General features: G+C 45.2%; 2 non-coding genes across 2 annotated transcripts; one reads left to right on the forward strand and one right to left on the reverse strand.

The window, feature by feature from the left end:
• The first annotated feature begins 469 nt into the window (after positions 1-469).
• TRNAV-CAC (transfer RNA valine (anticodon CAC)) lies at positions 470-542 on the forward strand. The gene has a single exon. It is a non-coding gene; the product is annotated as a tRNA-Val (tRNA).
• Positions 543-3,912: 3,370 nt separating this feature from the next.
• TRNAG-CCC (transfer RNA glycine (anticodon CCC)) lies at positions 3,913-3,983 on the reverse strand. Its single transcript has one exon. It is a non-coding gene; the product is annotated as a tRNA-Gly (tRNA).
• Between the last annotated feature and the right edge of the window lie 13,541 nt (positions 3,984-17,524).

Genomic DNA, 17,524 nt, shown 5'->3' on the forward strand with positions numbered 1-17,524 from the left:
GAACATCTTTTCATGGAAACAGGGATCATTTGTCAAGAGCACCAGCGCCCTTAAAGGGGCCACCGAGGCCCTGGTCCCATGCCCCGGGGTGACTGTGTTCACAGCGCCTGAGCTGTGGGGAGCTGGAGAGTCCCAGAGGAACTTAGTTCTGAAAATGGAAACTCTAGTGAGCTGCGCGGTCCCAAAGCCCGAGGAAGGGCCATGCCCCCCCTACACCACCACCCCGCCCGCCTCAGTAGTCCTAGCTTCCCTGATTGGCACAGAAAACCATCTTAGGGCCTAAGGGAAGCCTTAGACTCCTTTGCCTGAATGGATTGTTGGTGATTTTCCGGAGGGATTTCTGCAGCACTTTGCTGTTGGCACTCGAATTTTAAATGTAGTTGAATTTCGTTTGTTGGAAACCAAAGTACTCAGACTGCCAGTCTTAAAAATTTTCAAGGAAAAATTCTGAGGCGAGGCCACTTACGTGGTTTCCGTAGTGTAGTGGTTATCACGTTCGCCTCACACGCGAAAGGTCCCCGGTTCGAAACCAGGCGGAAACAGTTCCTTTTTTACTCCTCAGAGCCCATTGCTACTCTTTCCCATTGCTTAAGATCTAGAGTCAGAGTCCCTTAAAGTCCCAGAGGGAAATGCACAAACTGTGATGACCCATAGGAAGGTGCAATACAACCAATAGTACTGCAAGATTTATGCCAGTTGAAAAAACCAAGAAAACCCAGTGCCACTAAATCCTGAAGTGCATCTATGGAAATGGATCCACAAGGGATAGAAGCAGAGCGGAAGGAATATCATGTTGGATACGGCTAGGTTTATTTACTGATGTTGGTGCACTAGGTAGAAATTCTGGAGCCAAAGTATTTGTCTGAGCAGCTGTCAGCAATTCTAAATTGCTCACTTGAAACAGTTGACTGAAAACTTGCTCCCAAACGTGGCCTACAGTAAATGAAGTTGAAATGCCAGAACGTCACTGATGAATTTATTGTAGAGGAAAAACCCGAAACCCTTAGGGGGATTGGAAAGCTACAGTAAATTTATCACCTAAGGCCTGTTCATTCGCCCACATCTACAGCCCCAGGTGTGATCAGGAAAACATAACCTTTGACAAGTCTGTGAGAAATACATTTAAGGGAACTATCCTTGTGTCCTCAAAGCATTCTATGGTGGTGATTTTGTGAAGGACAGTGGGAAACGCTGCCCTTGACCTGGGATTTCTCAAGTTAATGAGAGTGTCTTAGGCAGGATTGCTAAAGAAACAGAACGAGGGATTGTAAACGGATAGCTAGATAGCTAATGGTGATTACAGCTTTATTTGTAATCATGAAACCATAGACCCAACTTAATTACCAAAGGGTTCAATAAATAATACCAAAACCAAACCTGTTTCTGTCGAGTGGATTCCAACTCATAGCGACCCTATAGGACACAGTAGAACTGCCACACAGGGTTTCCAAGGAGCACCCGGTGGATTCAAACTGCCGACCTTTTGGTTAGCAGCCATAGCACTTAACCACTACACCACCCCAGTGCCGTCGAGTGGATTTCGACTCATATAGAGACCCTATTAAAAAAAAAAAAAAATAGGACACAGTAAAACTGCCCCATAGAGTTTCGAAAGGAACGCCTGGTGAACTCTAAGTGCCGACCCTTTGATTAGCAGCCGTAGCACTTAACCACTACGCCACCAGGATTTAAATAAAAAAGAGTACAAACAAATGTGGGGGAAAAAAACTTCTTAGTCAAAAACAACTCTGATGTTTCCTCTCTTTCAATCATTTCCGAGTTCTCAGTTTCCAAAAAAGAGGATAGAAGGCTGACTAAGGTTGCTCTCTGCCTTTATATAGTAAGATGTAAGGAGCAGAAACTCTGGGGACATCTTAACACTTATAAAACCTGACTCACGTCCCTGGGTGGGCTCGAACCACGAACTTTTCGGTTAACACCCTAACGCGGTGACCGATTGTGCTACAGAGACCACAAGTAACCTCTCCTGTTTCAACACAGAGTAAACGCATATGAACCACTAGGCGGTGCCAGCGGCTTTCTGCGGTACGACTTGAGCAAAGCCTCCACAACACCGCAGGTTGGGGCGACACATCGTGTTGTTCATCGCCTTAAAATCAGTGCGTTGGGTGAGTCTGAAGCTAGGAGGACAGCCGAATGGCCTTCTCCCCTCCTTGCTCCTCTTTCGCCTCAGGTGCCAGCGACCCCCGGAGACCCCGGGCCTGGACACTTGCCCGAGCCCAGGAGGGGCCACGATACGGCTGTTCCGCCTTCGACCACCCGCCCGGCTCTGGACGCCCCCCGCTTGCCCCGGTTGCGGTCGGCGGGGCGGGAGCGCGAAAATAAGTGGGGAGTGTGGAACGGTGCAGACGAGCGAAGGAAAGCAGGGAGGCGTGGACGAGAACGAGACCTCTAGGAGGCCTGTGCTGAGACTCCGGCGAGGTGCTGGGGAGGAGAGAATGGTTTCTATCTTGTAGCACCGTGGGGAGGGAGGAGCTGAGAGACCGCAAGAAGTGGGAGAAAAGCAGAGCACCTGTGGCTGTTCAAGAACAAAACACTAAAACAGTATGAATATTTCCATGTCAATAAAGTTTAAAGAAATGAGTGAGCACTGGTAGGTTTGTAGTGCGCCATGCTCGTACACTGGGGAGTACTGCGTTTTGGCCCCAGCATCCTCGGTTCGAATCCGAGCCACGACTGTGTCTGGCGCTTATTTTATTACGCACTGGCTAGCTTCTTTTCGATTTGCAGTTGATTCCCGCATCGGCATCGCTCCCCATCTGCGGCTAGAAGGCCGCAAGCCTTATAGCTAGGGGTAGAAGAGAAGGAACCCTGACAGTGTGCTTGCCTGGAGCCAGGTCTAAGGGAAACCTTGCGTGCGCCCCACATCCGGGGAAAAGATGAAATGCCTCTCACTCAGCCTTACAAGTACCTTCCACTGTTGAGATGATGTGATCATAACCGTTTTCCTGGTAAAGGTATTTCAAATATCAGCTGGGCTTTTTTACATGAAACCGGGATAAACTTTTTTTTTATTAACTTTTATTGAGCTTCAAGTGAACGTTTACAAATCAAGTCAGACTGTCACATATAAGTTTATATACACCTTACTCCGTACTCCCACTTGCTCTCCCCCTAATGAGTCAGCCCTTCCAGTCTCTCCTTTCATGACAATTTGGCCAGCTTCCAACTCTCTCTATCCTCCCATTCCCCCTCCAGACAGGAGATGCCAACACAGTCTCAAGTGTCCACCTGATATAATTAGCTCACTCTTCATCAGCATCTCTCTCCTACCCACTGTCCAGTCCCTTTCATGTCTGATGAGTTGTCTTCGGGAATGGTTCCTGTCCTGTGCCAACAGAAGGTTTGGGGACCATGACCGCCAGGATTCCTCTAGTCTCAGTCAGACCATTAAGTATGGTCTTTTTATGAGAATTTCATTTCTTGTGCTCCACTCCATAGTGAGACGTGATCCAGTGGTCAGTTCAAGTTCTAGGTTTAAATCAATGACCAAAGGACACTTTAGATTCCAGGCATTCGTGAGGAGAAAAGATAAAAGTAACAACGTTTTGGATTTCAAGTATATGAAACTGCAGAGACCCACCCACCTCACCTGTCATTTCAAAGACCGGGTCTAGCCATGCGGTTGCTGCTCTGCATGCCCAGTACTAACCCCTACAGGATCGCCGCACGTCCCAGTTCAGAGGGACCCAAAGTGCCAGTTCAGATCGACTCGTTAATGTCTTCTGCTCCAGAAATAACTCCAGGTGTCTAGTTCTCATCTTCCTTTCCCGCTCCTGAGCGGGCCGGCAAAGTGACCTGTGCTGCCGGTGCAATGGATAAGCCAGCAGAGCAAGAAGTGGAACTGTTTTGGGCACATGAAGGGGGGAGGCGGAAAAGTAACGCGTGCTTTGCATCGGCCGGGAATCGAACCCGGGTCTCCCGCGTGGGAGGCGAGAATTCTACCACTGAACCACCAATGCTTCAGCCGTTGGGGGGAGGGGGGATGCTTTACTTACGATCCTGTGGCTATTCAGAAAACGACTCCCGCAGCACTTGGAAAAGGCAGTTCTAAAACGGGTTTAAAGAGTGTTCTCTTTGGAAGAAACAGCTAACACACACAAAAGATGCCCAGAACACAGGGTTTCAGGCAACACTCTAAAGCAAAATTACTGCATTCAAATAAAATGATTCGACTTAAAAATAAAGAGACTAATTCGCAAATTGGCTCTTCCCAACTGCATAATACCCGTTGCCCTCGAATCGATCCCGACTCATACCAGAGCAACCCTCTAGGACAGAGTAGGGCTGCCCCGTAGGGTTTCCAAGGAGCACCTGGTGGATTCAAATTGCGGAATTGGTTACCAGCCAGGCTCTTAACCAGGGCGTCACCAGGGCTCCAGCTGGGCGATACGCCTTGTCTTAGTTTCTTAGGGCTCCCGTATCAGGAATATCACCAGGAGAAGGCCTTCACGGACAGGAATTTATTTTCTCATACCTTCAGAGGCTAGAAGTCCGAATTTAGGACCCCGGCTCTGGGAGAAGGCTCTCTCTGTGAGCTCCGGGAAAATATCCTTGTCTCTCTCAGCTTCTCTTCCTTGGTTTCTTGGTAATCTCTGAGTGGCATCAGTCTGTCTCCATTTGTGCTTCCTTGCTTCGAGGCCTAATCTGCTCTTTTTATATCTCAAAATTGATTGGTTTAAGACGCACCCTATAGGGATTTTTGCCTCATTAACATAACAAAGAAAACTCTATTCCCAACTGGAATTACAAACACAATATAGGGGTTAGGTTTACACCACGTATCTCTGGGGGACACAATTCAATCCATAAGAAACCTCAGTACAAAAGCATCAGAAATCATTGAGTCTCTTATCTCTGGTCCTAAATCTGCAGGAACGGAAGGAATCCGCATTTATTCACTGGCTGATGCAACCTCTTTGCCCCCTGATTGTTTGGTGTCTCCCATGGCTTTCCTTCCAAGCTTGAGATGGGTTCCAGTTCTTTCCCAGACAGGTATTCAGTACCCAGTGGTGGTTCAGGAGGCTGGATGTTTGGGGATGTGTCTGAGGTACTGCAGGAGGTCTAGGTGATTCTTGAGCTTCTCTTTTCTGATGCCTCTTTGAGTCCCTGAAAAAGACCAAAGATTGAAAAGTCCTGTTTTTAGCAGCTGTTTGAATGGACACAGGAAATACAGGGTGTAGAGGAGTGTACGGTCACGTTGTAGGGAGAGCAACTAGGGTCATATAACCATGTGTGTATAAATCTTTTATGAGAAACTGACTTGAATTGTAAACTTTCCCTTAAAGCGCAATAAAAAAAAAAGGTCCTGTTGTTAAACTGTTATGTGTTACAGAGACCTACCAAACAGCAAGTAAGTGAGAATTCACTCCAAGATTTCTCCCCTTAACCACTCCTCTTTAGTCACTCAAGGATGTCAGTTTCAGGGAAAAACAAGGCTATTGGGAGTGTTATGATCTATGCAGACAACTTGAATTTGGAACGCTGGTGGTTCAATGGCAGTACAGGTGCACCCAGTTTTGATTCCTGGCCAATGCGAGGTTCCTATTCTTTCCACCACAGTTCATTTACCGCAGCTGGGTGCAGCTGCGCAAGTTTTTATTGTGCATACCAGACCAGAACAGCAACACTTTTTCTATTTCTGCTGGACTCTTTATTTCATACGCAAAGCTGGTCTACATTGACACGAAGCAGCTTCAGTGAGGAAGTTGTGGAGAACCAGGCAGTGATATTGGAACAAAAGATATTCAAGAGTTTGCCTACACAGTAGTTTGGTAGCCTGGGGGACCAGGGTGTGATTCTGAAGGAATTAGTGCTTGGCCTAAAGTGCAATAACCACCCCTGCAGCGTGTCTTACAAGCTGGGAAGTAAGTTCTGCTGTGTTACAGTAGCATGAGACATTTAGAAATAATATTCTCGTCACATTTGCCTATTCTTCTGGCAGATACAGGGAGCCCAGGCAAAGAATCATAACGTCACTGTTGATCTGTGATTCGCATGCTGGGCCTGGGACTGGCCACCGTGCTCACCACACAGTGGGGAATCAAGCAACTGAACCTCCATGAAAGAGAGTAGCTCCAAGGTGGTACAGATACCCAGTGGTGGTAAAGATGTTAGAGACCAAGGCCTTAGGGTCCCGGGAAGGGTGAGGATTGTGGGTAATAATCCAAACAGAGCTGGAGGGAAGCAGTCAGTAGGACCCTTAGGCCAGAGCCTGAATGAATCAAGAGCCTGTGATCTTCAAGGACACCAGCTTCATGAGCTCAGCCGCTCTCAGCAGCGTCGTTTGATGGCAGAGAGCAGTGGGGCACCCAAGGAGGGGTGAAGCGAAGCTGAGCAAAGCGCTGGCAGCTGCAGTGGCCCTGATCTAGACAGAAATAAGAATGTACAGAGACAAAGCGGAAGAGAAGGGTGGGCAGAAGCAGTGAGACTCTGCCTGGATCTGTACACCACATACCGTAAGTGCATTTATTAAAACGGTCAGCTTATGTTTGCAGGTAGAAGCATAGATTAGGTTTTTGACTGGAGTAAATATAAACATTGACTTTAAGAAAGGTGGTTATTAGTTGCTGTGGAGTTGATCATGACTCGTGGCGACCCCATGTGTGCAGAGTAGAACTGCTCCATAGGGTTTTTAAGGCTGTGACCTTTGAGAAGCAGATCACCTGTCTTCTGAGGCGCCTCTGGCTGGGTTCAAACTGCCTAGTTGAACACTTAGCTCTTTGCACCAACCAGGGACTCCTTTAAAAAAAACAGAATGATGGGGGTAAGTCAAAGGGACACAGGAGGCAATTGAAAGAGCTTCCAATGGCCCAACTAAAATAATAGCAACAATATAAACTCAGTGGTATTAGTTTAACCCAGAGGATAAAATATATATTCACGAGTTCATATTAATAGAAACAAATGATTGAATAAGTAAATATAAATGTCCCCCATTGTCATAAGAAAAGACTAACGTCCCTTGCAGAAGAATCCCAAATAATTTAGGTGCTCTGGGTTCAGGGAGGTGTGGCACAGAACCCACTACTTAAATGTGGCTACTCACAGTGGCTTTCTTCCAAAGAAACAGCCTGGAAAGGGGCGGGGCAGGGGGGGCGGGAAGAGAACCTTTACAACAAAGACCTGAGGAATGCTGCCTCAACCAGATGACCAAGATTAACATCAACAGTGGTAAGTCATGTGGATTTGATGTGACAGAATAGCGTTTTACCTCACCAAACCCATACCCCCAGTTTCATCATGAGGAAAACATCAGATAAATCCCAACTGAGGGACATTCTTCAAAATACCTGACCAGTACTCCTCAGAATTGTCTAGCTATCACACCCAAGGAAAGTTTGAGGAATTGTCACAGTTAAGAGGAGCTTAAGGAGACAAGAGAACTAAATGTAATGATGTATCCTGGAAGAGAAAAAGGATATTAAGCAAAAGCTAAGGACACCTGAATAAAATATGTTCTTCAGTTCATAATAATGTATCCATATTGGTTCATTAATTGTGTCAAATATACCATCTAAGATTAATAATAGGGGAAACTGGCTGTGAAATATATGTGAATTTTCAGTGCTATCGTCTCAACTTTTCTGTACAAATAAATGTATTCTAGGATAAAATATTTATTTAAAAAGTAAAAAAACAAAGTTAAGCCAATTAAAAGTAAAGAGGCTCTCTTCACAAAAGAGGATTTTTTGACACCCAAAAGGTATAAGGAAAGATCTTCAACATCATTACTCATAATGGAAGCAAAAATTTAAGTCACCATGGTGTACCATCATACACCCATCAGAATGGGTAAGACGTAAAAAAAAAGCAGTGAACACCAGGTGCTGACAAGAATGTGGATTAACAGCATCTCTTGTTGCTGTTGAGGCTGTAAAATAGCATAACCATTCTGGAAAACTCCAAAATCCAGCGATTCCACTAATAGGTACATACGCAAAAGAAATGAATGCACAGATCTGCAAAAAGACTCTTGTACAAGAATTTTCATAGCAGCCTTATTCACAATAGACAAAACTAGCAATGACCCAATTGTTTATCAACTGTCTTTTATTCACACATTGAAATTACACTCATCAATAACACCAAAATAATATACACACAGGCATGCAGCAACATGGATATAACTCATAAACATTAGGTTGCATTAAAAAAAAAAGACAACCATAAAAAATTAGAGTCATTTATGTACATTTCAAGAATAGTCAAAACTAATCTATGGAGGTAGAATACAGAATGGTGATTGCCTAAGCGGGAGTGAGGTAGTGATTGACTGGAAAAGTGTTCAAAGGATCTTTGTGGGTTGATGGAAACTTTCTGTACCTTGATCTAGGTGATGGTTACATTTGTCAGAATTCATCAGACTGTGTACATAAGATTTGTGCATTTTACTCTGCGAATTATACTTCAATAATTTACCGTTAGCATAAAAAGCGGTGGGCCTTTGACGGCATCAAGTTTAGATTTTCTTGGAATTCTAATAAAAAAAAATTTATTAGATTTTATTGTAAAAATTTCCTGTTGGAGTGGGAATTCTGATTTTATCTCATTTCTCTTTTCGTCTATAAGGTCCCCACTGATATTTGAAATAACTCGACCAAAAAAAAAAAAAAAAAAAGAAAGAAAAGAAAAAGCAAAAAAGGGGTTATGACTACGCATTTCATTAGTGGAAGCTGTAGACAGCCTTTACTTTTTGGGATTGTTTGTGCACGTGCTCAGACACTGGGCAAGTCCGGGGTTCCCAGATGACCAGGACTCAGGTGTGTGCAATGTAAGGCTTACTTCCCCTCTCCTGACAGCCATGTGCTCCAGAGCCAGCCGTATGCGGAACTCGCTGGCCTCAGGTAAAGGGCGCGTCCAGTACAGAGACGAAAAGCAAAAGCAAGAGATAGGCCAGGCTCAGCCATGGTAGACACCAGACAGTGCCATGACTCGGATTCAAACTGAGGTGCTGCGGCCATAAGGCAGAGTACTAAGGACTGTACGATCACGGCGCACCACAAGCTCCTGGCAGCCTCTATGCTTCCTTTAATAATTTTGACATAAAAACATTTGCAATATGTTCCTAATTTGTTCATGAACAGGTACAGGTCCTCGTGCTTTTCTCCCTTTCATGTCTTCTCTCCGTTTCTCCCGCCCCATCATGCTACATGATAAAAATAATTTTCTCTGCGGTCTCTGGCTGGAGGAGAGTGCTTATTGTCTGAAAGTTTTCTGTCTTGCTAAGCTGCCCTTTTCCTACTCTTAGATAGGACAGGATTTTGCTGGAACTTTTTTTTGTATTCCAGTTAGCCAGCTTCATCAGCTCCAAGTCAGGGGGGATATGTGATATCCGGTTTCATTCCTGATACTAGTGATTTGTATCTCCTCTCTTTTCTTTGCCAAGTTTATGGATCTTTTTAGAAAACCGACTTTTGTTCCGTTAGTTTTCTCTGTTGTTTTTTCACTTTTTAATGTCAGTGGTTTCTGCTCTTATCTTTATTTCCTGTTGTGTTTGCATTGAGTTAATCTTAGTCTCCTTGTTTCTTGAGGTGATCACAGTGGACACTATTCTTGAGGTGATAGCTTAAAGTTATTGATTTGAGACTCTTTTCTAATATAAGCATTTAGTGCCATAAATCTCCCTCCCAGCACTGCTAGACCTGCTCCCCCACAGATTTTGATATGTTGCATTTTTATGCAGTACACATATACCAAGTACTGGAATGGCTGGGTCATGGGGTAGGTGCAAGTTTCACTTCATCAGAAGGTGCCAAACAGTTTTCTAGAACGGAATTCTAACCAGCAATAACTTACTCCATAACTTGTCGGGGCTTTGTGTTCTCTGTCTTTTCAATGTTGCCTGTGCTGGTGGGTGTGTAATGCTGTCTCACTGAGGTTTTTTGTTTGTTTCATTCTAGGAGAGGTTTTTATTTTATGTTGTTGTTGTTGGGCATATACACAGCAAAACAGGTGTAGGAGCCCTGGTGGTGCAGTGATTAAGCATTCAGCTGCTAACCAAAGAGCTGGCGGTTTGAATTCACCAGCCACTCCTTGGAAACCCTCTGGGGCAGTTGTACTCTGTCCTATAGGGTTCCTATGAGTCCAAATTGACTCGATGGCAGTAGTTGTTTTGTTTTTAGTATACGCAGGTGTTCATATATATACACCTAAGTGTATGCATCCGTATATATCCATATATGCAGTAGAGCACACAGGTGGCACAAACACGGATGATTATTAAACACCTTGTGGGACTGGTTTACGGGGCCTGAAGGCTTAGGACCATATAGTTTTGTGGGACAACTCAGTCAATTGGCATAATATAGTATGTTAAGTTTATGTTCTGCATCCTAGTTTGGTGAGTATAGTCTGGGGTTTAAAAGCTTGCAAGCAGCCATCTGAGATACCACTATTGGTCTTTATGCACCTGGAACAAAAGAGAATGAGGGATACCAAAACTCACAGAAGAAATTAGTCCACAGGACAAATAGGTTGCGTAAACTACGATGTCATCTACCCTGAGACCAGAAGAACTAGATGGTACCTAGCTACCACTACCGACCGTTCTGATCAGGAGCATAATTGATGGATTCTGATAGAATGGAAGCAAAATGTGGAACAGAACTCAAGTTCTTAAAAACTCCACACACTCACTAGACTCCCCATAATTATCGCCCTGAGATAGTCTTAAACCTTGAACCAAAACTATCCCATGAGGTCATCATCTAGCTAAATAATACATTGGCTCATAAAATAAATGATATCACCTGTGAGTACTATACTCCTTAAAAAAAATTTTTTTTTAAATCACCTATATGAGACCAAAAGGTCAAAACTGACTCTAAAGCAAAGAAGAGAAGGCAAGGGGGCAGGGATACTAGATTACTGGAACAACCCGATGGAAATAATGAGAAAGTTGACACGCTGTGTAAAATGTAACCATTGTTACTGAACACATTCGGGAGAAATTGTTAGATGGGAACCTGATTTGCTGCATAAATTTTCACTGAAAATGCGATTGAGTGTTGTTTTTTATTTTCCAGGAGAAATAGCTTTATTTGGACTGAGAGCTGGAGAATGAGAGTAGGACCTGAGATAGCTCACTGAGCTGAAGAGTAGAGATGAAGTTCCCAAATGGCAGTCAGAGCTCACCAACCAAAGGGATTCCACTTCCCAGCAGGCTTGCAGTTAGTAGAAACAAGGAAAGGCTTGCTGGGAAATGTATTTGCCCCTGAACCACTGAATTATGCCACTGAAAAAGGCTACTCAGTCATATTGAAAACCCCAATCAACACCCCTTCCCCCTCCCCTTTGTCTTGCTAACCACAAGCTTGTTTTGAGCAACATTTTTCAGGAAGTCACAGCAGGTAGTGGCTCCAGCCACTGAACTAGCCCCAGTTACACCTTGAAGCATGCACAGATTGCAGAAATCACATCCTTCAACTGACCCCCCCCACCCGCAAATATGGTCATGGGAGGGCTAAGGGCAGAAAGTTCCAGGTACCAAACCCAACCCCCGAGGCCACCAGAAACAAAAAGCTCCCCAGCTCCTTTGGCAGAGAGCATGTGGCCTTATGGTCACTAGACCCCATGCGCTCCTTGTACAAGCAGACAATAAGCTTGCCATTTTCTGTTTCTGTTGCAGTCAGTGGCCGTCTCATTTCAATCGGCTAATAAGACAGGACAAGAACCTGAGTGGCGTTCGGTTACACCACCATTACAAAGCAGGTATATGATTTTTTTTTTTTTTTTACATAGTTAAATTTCCAAACACACCCCCAACCACCATTACAAAAGAAAGTTGGTTTTTTTTTTTTAATCACATTTTACACATCTTAATCTTGTCTTCAGCATTTAGTTTGAAGGGCTCACCATCTTCAAAAAAACAACTCCCCTGCTAAACTCATTAGCTAAAAATTCTATCCAGGAAGCAAGAAGGCCTTTGCTAGCCCCCAGCAATCCTTTTCCCACTTTCCCTAGGCAGTTAGGGCTGAGCAGCAGGGTGAGGTTCAGGCGAGAGGCACAAGGGTTAATTTCCCTCAGTACAACATGGCAGTTGAAGCTTGATGGGAGAACAGAACTGGTGAGACTTGAGGGAAGGGTCCAGGCCCTGTATTCAGTCAGAGTCACTGCTGGGAGAGGAGGAGGAGGAGGAGGAGGAGAAGGGAGAGGAATGCTTACCATGCTTGTGGTGTTTGTGCATCTTTTTATGAGCTTTCTTCGTTTTCTTCTGCATGTTCTTGTCCTTCACTATTTCTGGTCCTACCGTGCCAGGAGCCAAGGGATTCACTGGAGTCACTCCAGAGGCAGGTGGTGGGTATGGAGGAGGGCAGGGGCCAGGAGGTGGGTACGGTCCTGGGGGTTGGCATCCTGGATACCCTGGTTGTGGCACAGGTCGAGGGGGTACACATGGGGGGAAAGCTGGATTTCCCTGGGGAACTCCTGAGGGAGTGGGAAAGGGGTCTGGAGGACAGCATTGGAACCTCCAGGGTACCCAGTGTTAGGGGGACATGGATTTGGCCCTGGCTGCCTGGCATTGGCATTCCACATTGTTCAGTTGCTTCCCCAAGCCTTACATCACCACCTGGAACTGGTTTCATCCTTCCTTCCAACTGCCAGAATGTTATTTTTTGAAAAAGAACATAATGCTCAAGGCAGATATTTTCTACTAGTTAAGCTAAAATGTTGTTTTTTTTTACGAGGACTTCAGGGGGTGTTTGGGGCTTAAGGTTTAAAGATTGTCTCAGGGCAACAGTTTCAGGGGTTCATCCACCCTCCATGGCTCTACAAAGTCTAGAGTCCATGAAAATTTGAATGTTTGTTCTGCTTTTCCCCCTCTTGATCAGGATTCCTCTATAGAATCCTGGATAAAAATGTTCAGTAATGGTAGCCCGGCACCATCCAGTTCTTCAGGTCTCATGGCAAAGGCGGCAGTTGTTCATCATCGAGCATTTAACTTGTGTTTCCATAACAAGCAATGGTGTCGAAACATACTTTCTTGTGTCTTTTGGCCGTTAAGAAATCCCCTTTCGTGAAGAAAGCCTACTCAAGTATTTTACACACTTTTTTTTTTTTAATTGTGTTTCCATAACAAGCAATGGTGTCGAAACGTACTTTCTTGTGTCTTTTGGCCGTTAAGAAATCCCCTTTTGTGAAGAAAGCCTACTCAAGTATTTTACACACTTTTTTTTTTTTTTAATTACCTTGGCTCTTTATTATTATAGATTTCTAAAAAATTCTCTATGTATTCAAGATTTGAGTCATTTATCCACATAAGATGTTTTCCTTACTTCTAACCATAAAATTTGCAAACCCTTATGTTACTTATAATTTTCTCTTCTTTTCTAGGAAGAAAGTGTCCCACAAGGGTCCCTAATTTGTTACACTGTTTGCTGGGGACGATGTTGGAAATTAAAAGTTGAGGGAGGGTTGACTTTTTCTGCACATGTAAGAAGATGCAGGAAGAGGCTGAGATATAGAATGGAAAAATAGGCTAGAACAAGGAAACTGATTTTAGGGTTTGGTAGTGAATGTCAGATTTTGTTTGCCTGTTGTTTGCATATGCATAATTTTTCTTTGCCATGTTTGTAAAATGATGCAGGTGTGCTTGATTTACTTGTTACATTTTTTTAAAAAATGCATACGCATGTCTAAATAAAGTGACTTCTACGCTTCAGATATTCACTAGTGGACCTCCCAGACTGATCTAACCTGGACTCACCGAAGGTTCCACAGACTGGGCATTGGGCCCCATCTAGGAGGTCTAGTGGAAAAGTGGAATTGTAATTAAAGGGAGGGGAGGAACGTGAGAATCTCAACAGTAGTGGCTTTCCCCACTGGGGTGGTTTTCATTTTTCCTTCACATCTAAGTCTTTCTTCAAATAAGGGTAATTGGAAAAAAAATTCAGTTTCATCTTTTGAATCCACAGAAATTTGGGGTAGGGAAGTTCAAGTGCTACTCAATTGGGAACGCCTGGGGATTGCTTACTCACTGGCAACAGACCAAGGGTGTCTCTTTTTTTGTGCTTTGGCAACTGGAGATGGGACTCAACTCACCTTCACCAGCCACTAGAGGACTCTCTGATTCCAGAGGACGCCGACTTCTTGGTAACTTCAGAAATGGAAATTTCTAGGATTTCTTCCCTTTCCTTTGTTCTACTTCCCACCTCCCCCTCCCCCAACAGGAGAGGATTCACCACCTTCCTTTCACTTCAGGACCCTTTCGGAGTCTTCCTGGACTGCGGTCGGCTGATTTCTCCTACATGTCCTCGCTGGGCCGCCTGGGCGTCTGTAGAGCTCGGGCTGACTCAGGTCGTAACTCCGCACCTGTGGAACAGAGAGGAGCCCCGACGGCAGCGAATGCCCAGATGACTGCGATCTAACATTTTGGCCAGCGTGCACCATTGCACCTGCTCCTCCCGGTTCGGGGAAGCGGAGAACTTGGCCCCTCAAGTTTTTGTTTTTTTTCCCCAGACTGAACCGAAAGAAGAGTAAGGTTCCAAAAGTTAAGAGCTTGCTGAGTCAACCCAGCCCCCCCCTGTTAAGCCCTGGGGGACAAGCGGGAAACGGGCTGATTTCAAAGACCAAAAAAAAAAAAAAAAAATCAAACCCTTTGTGGTCGAGTGGATTCCAACTCATAGCGACCCTATTAAAAAAAAAAAAACAGAAAACCCCACTGCAACCGCCCCACAGAGTTGCCGAGGGGGGCGGTGCTGGATTCCAACTGCCAACCTTTGCGATTAGCAGCCCAGCTCTTAACCACTGTGTCACCAGGCCTCCAATTCTAAAGACAGAGCCAAGGAAATGGTACAATGGTGTCGCCAACACATTGGCGACCAGCCGATCTGGCGCCAACCCTCGCCAGACACCGAGGTCTGAAATCCAGACCTCTGAGTGAGCCAAGGGGCACGAATTGAATGGATCCCGCGCCTTCATCAAGAGAGTCCTTAGTCCAAGCTAGGAAACCAAGAACAAGAGGGACTGTGCACATCAATAGTTCTAACTATTTCTAAGGAGAGGGCGATTTCGTCCCCTGCTGTAGCAGCTGGAACATTTGGCAATGTCTGAAGACATTTTGATTGTCATGACTTGGGGGTGTGTGGATTCTACTGGCATCTAGTGGGCAAAACCAGGGATGTTGCTAAACATCCTACGTTACACGGGAGAGCCCTCCACAATAAAGAATTATCCAATGGAAAACATCAGTAGTGCCGGGGATGAGAAACCGTGGAGCAGATCAGTGTACACACTTGACCAAGGAGACATTACTAATTGCTAACTAATTGGATATGGAGTCTGATGAAATTACCGGCTGGAGCATATGGAAGGATGGAGTTGCCGTCAAATAAAATGGAAAAGTGCGGCTGCGGCACGTTTTAGGGGCACATCCAGTTCAGGGCCCCGCGGCCCTGCTTGAAAGAGTTTTCCATCCAGGCTCTCTCTGTTCCCGCATCCACCTGTGTCCTTTATGATGAGGGCGACCCCGCGGGCTCTGGGCTGGGGCCCTTTGCGCCCTGGGCGTCCTCCCTCACCAACTCCTCCCGGCAACCTCCTCCACTGTTGTGCATCTGAGGATCATCTCTTCGCGCGCTGTTGCCTCGCAAAGGCCTATCTCTAGGTGGATTCTGAGTCGAGGCTGGGATCAGCCAACTGGCTCTGCGACTCCTGGACCTTGGCGAGCTTCGCCTGTGAGTCAGTGGACTTCCGGAGGGCTTGGTGCCTCGCGTGCAGGCTAGCTTTTTAAGAAAGCAGGAGGATAATGACCTGTGCGGGAAGATCCCTAGAGGAGCAGCTCGCCATGGGAAGGATAGATGGGCCTGGGTTTCCCAGAGCTCAGCTCAAGGAGTATTAGTTACTCCCTGAGGGTTCAAGAAAAACAGCCAGATGTATATCCTTGATGGTCTAATGGTTAGGGTTTGGCGCTTTGGCTATTAAGACCCGGGTTGGATTCGGGGTCAGGGAACTCCTTTGCACTGTCTATGATCACACAAAGAGCCCTGCTGTTGTAAGTGTTAAGCGCTTGGCAGTTAAGGGAAAGGTTGGCAGTTGGAACCCATCAGCGTCTTAGAAAGAGAAAAGACCTAGGGATCTTAGGGATCTTAAAGATACTGCAAATGAGGAAACTTTACATAGATCAAGAGGTAGTTGTTCGGACAGAACAAGGGGATACTGAATGGTTTAAAGTCAGGAAAGGTGTGCGTCACGGTTGTATTCTTTCACCATACATATTCAATTTGTATGCTCAGAAAATAATAGGAGAAGCTGGACTATAGGAAGAAGAAAGTGGCATCAGGATTGGAGGAAGGCTCATTAACAACCTGCCTTATGCAGATGACACAACCTTGCTTGCTGAAAGTGAAGAGGACTTGAAGCACTTACTAGTGAAGATCAAAGACCACAGCCTTCAGTATGGATTACACCTCAACATAAAGAAAACAAAAACCCTCACAACTGGACCAGTGAGCAACATTATGATAAACAGAGAAAAGATTGAAGTTGTCAAGGATTTCATTTTACTTGGATCCACAATCAACAGCCATGGAAGCAGCAGTTAAGAAATCAAAAGAAGCATTGCATTGGGTAAATCTGTTGCAAAGGACCTCTTTAAAGTGTTGAAGAGCAAAGAGGACACCTTGAAGACTAAGGTGCGCCTGACCCAAGCCATGGTATTTTCAATCAAATCATATGCATGTGAAAGCTGGACAATGAATACGGAAGACTGAAGAAGAATTGACCCCTTTGAATTGTGGTGTTGGAGAAGAACATTGAATATGCCATGGACTGCCAAAAGAATAAACAAATCTGTCTTAGAAGAAGTACAACCAGAATGCTCCTTAGAAGCAAGGATGGTGAGACTGCGTCTTACATACTTTGGACATGTTGTCAGGAGAGATAAGTCCTTGGAGAAGGACATCATGCTCAGCAGAGAACAGGCTCAGCAGAAAAGAAGAAGACCCTCAATGAGGTGGGCTGACACAGTGGCTGCAATAATGAGCTCAAGCATAACAACAATTGTGAGGATGGCTCAGGGCCGGGCAGTGTTTCCTTCTGTTGTGCATAGGGTTGCTATGAGTTGGAACCGACTCCAGGGCATCTAACAACAAAAACAGAAAACCCCGTGGGGCTATTGAACTCTGTCATAAAGAATTGCTATCAGTTGGCATTGATTTGAGGACACAGCAACTGTCACACAAAGGAATTGTCCTCCTTATTTTTGTAGTTGTGGTGCACTGCAAGGGTCAGATGCAGAAGAGCCCCACACAGAACCTCAAAACTCCGTCAAATGAGAAGGCAGAGGAGATGAGAGCTTGTCAACCTTTCTAGAAACTACTTAGCTAAGGGTGTGGATTATCCCACTTCTAGCTCTCTTCCCTGAGAGGAGGAAATGGATCACTCTCTTGCAGCACCAGAGGGGAGCATGCAGACCATCTCCCTAAGTAGGCTGCTGAGTGAGATCTGCTGATGATGGAGGGCTGACACCTACTACTGAAGTTGGCCATGCTCTGTCTCTTCCCTAGGC

This window comes from Elephas maximus, chromosome 3, assembly GCF_024166365.1.
Source record: "Elephas maximus indicus isolate mEleMax1 chromosome 3, mEleMax1 primary haplotype, whole genome shotgun sequence".
Lineage (NCBI taxonomy): Eukaryota > Metazoa > Chordata > Mammalia > Proboscidea > Elephantidae > Elephas > Elephas maximus.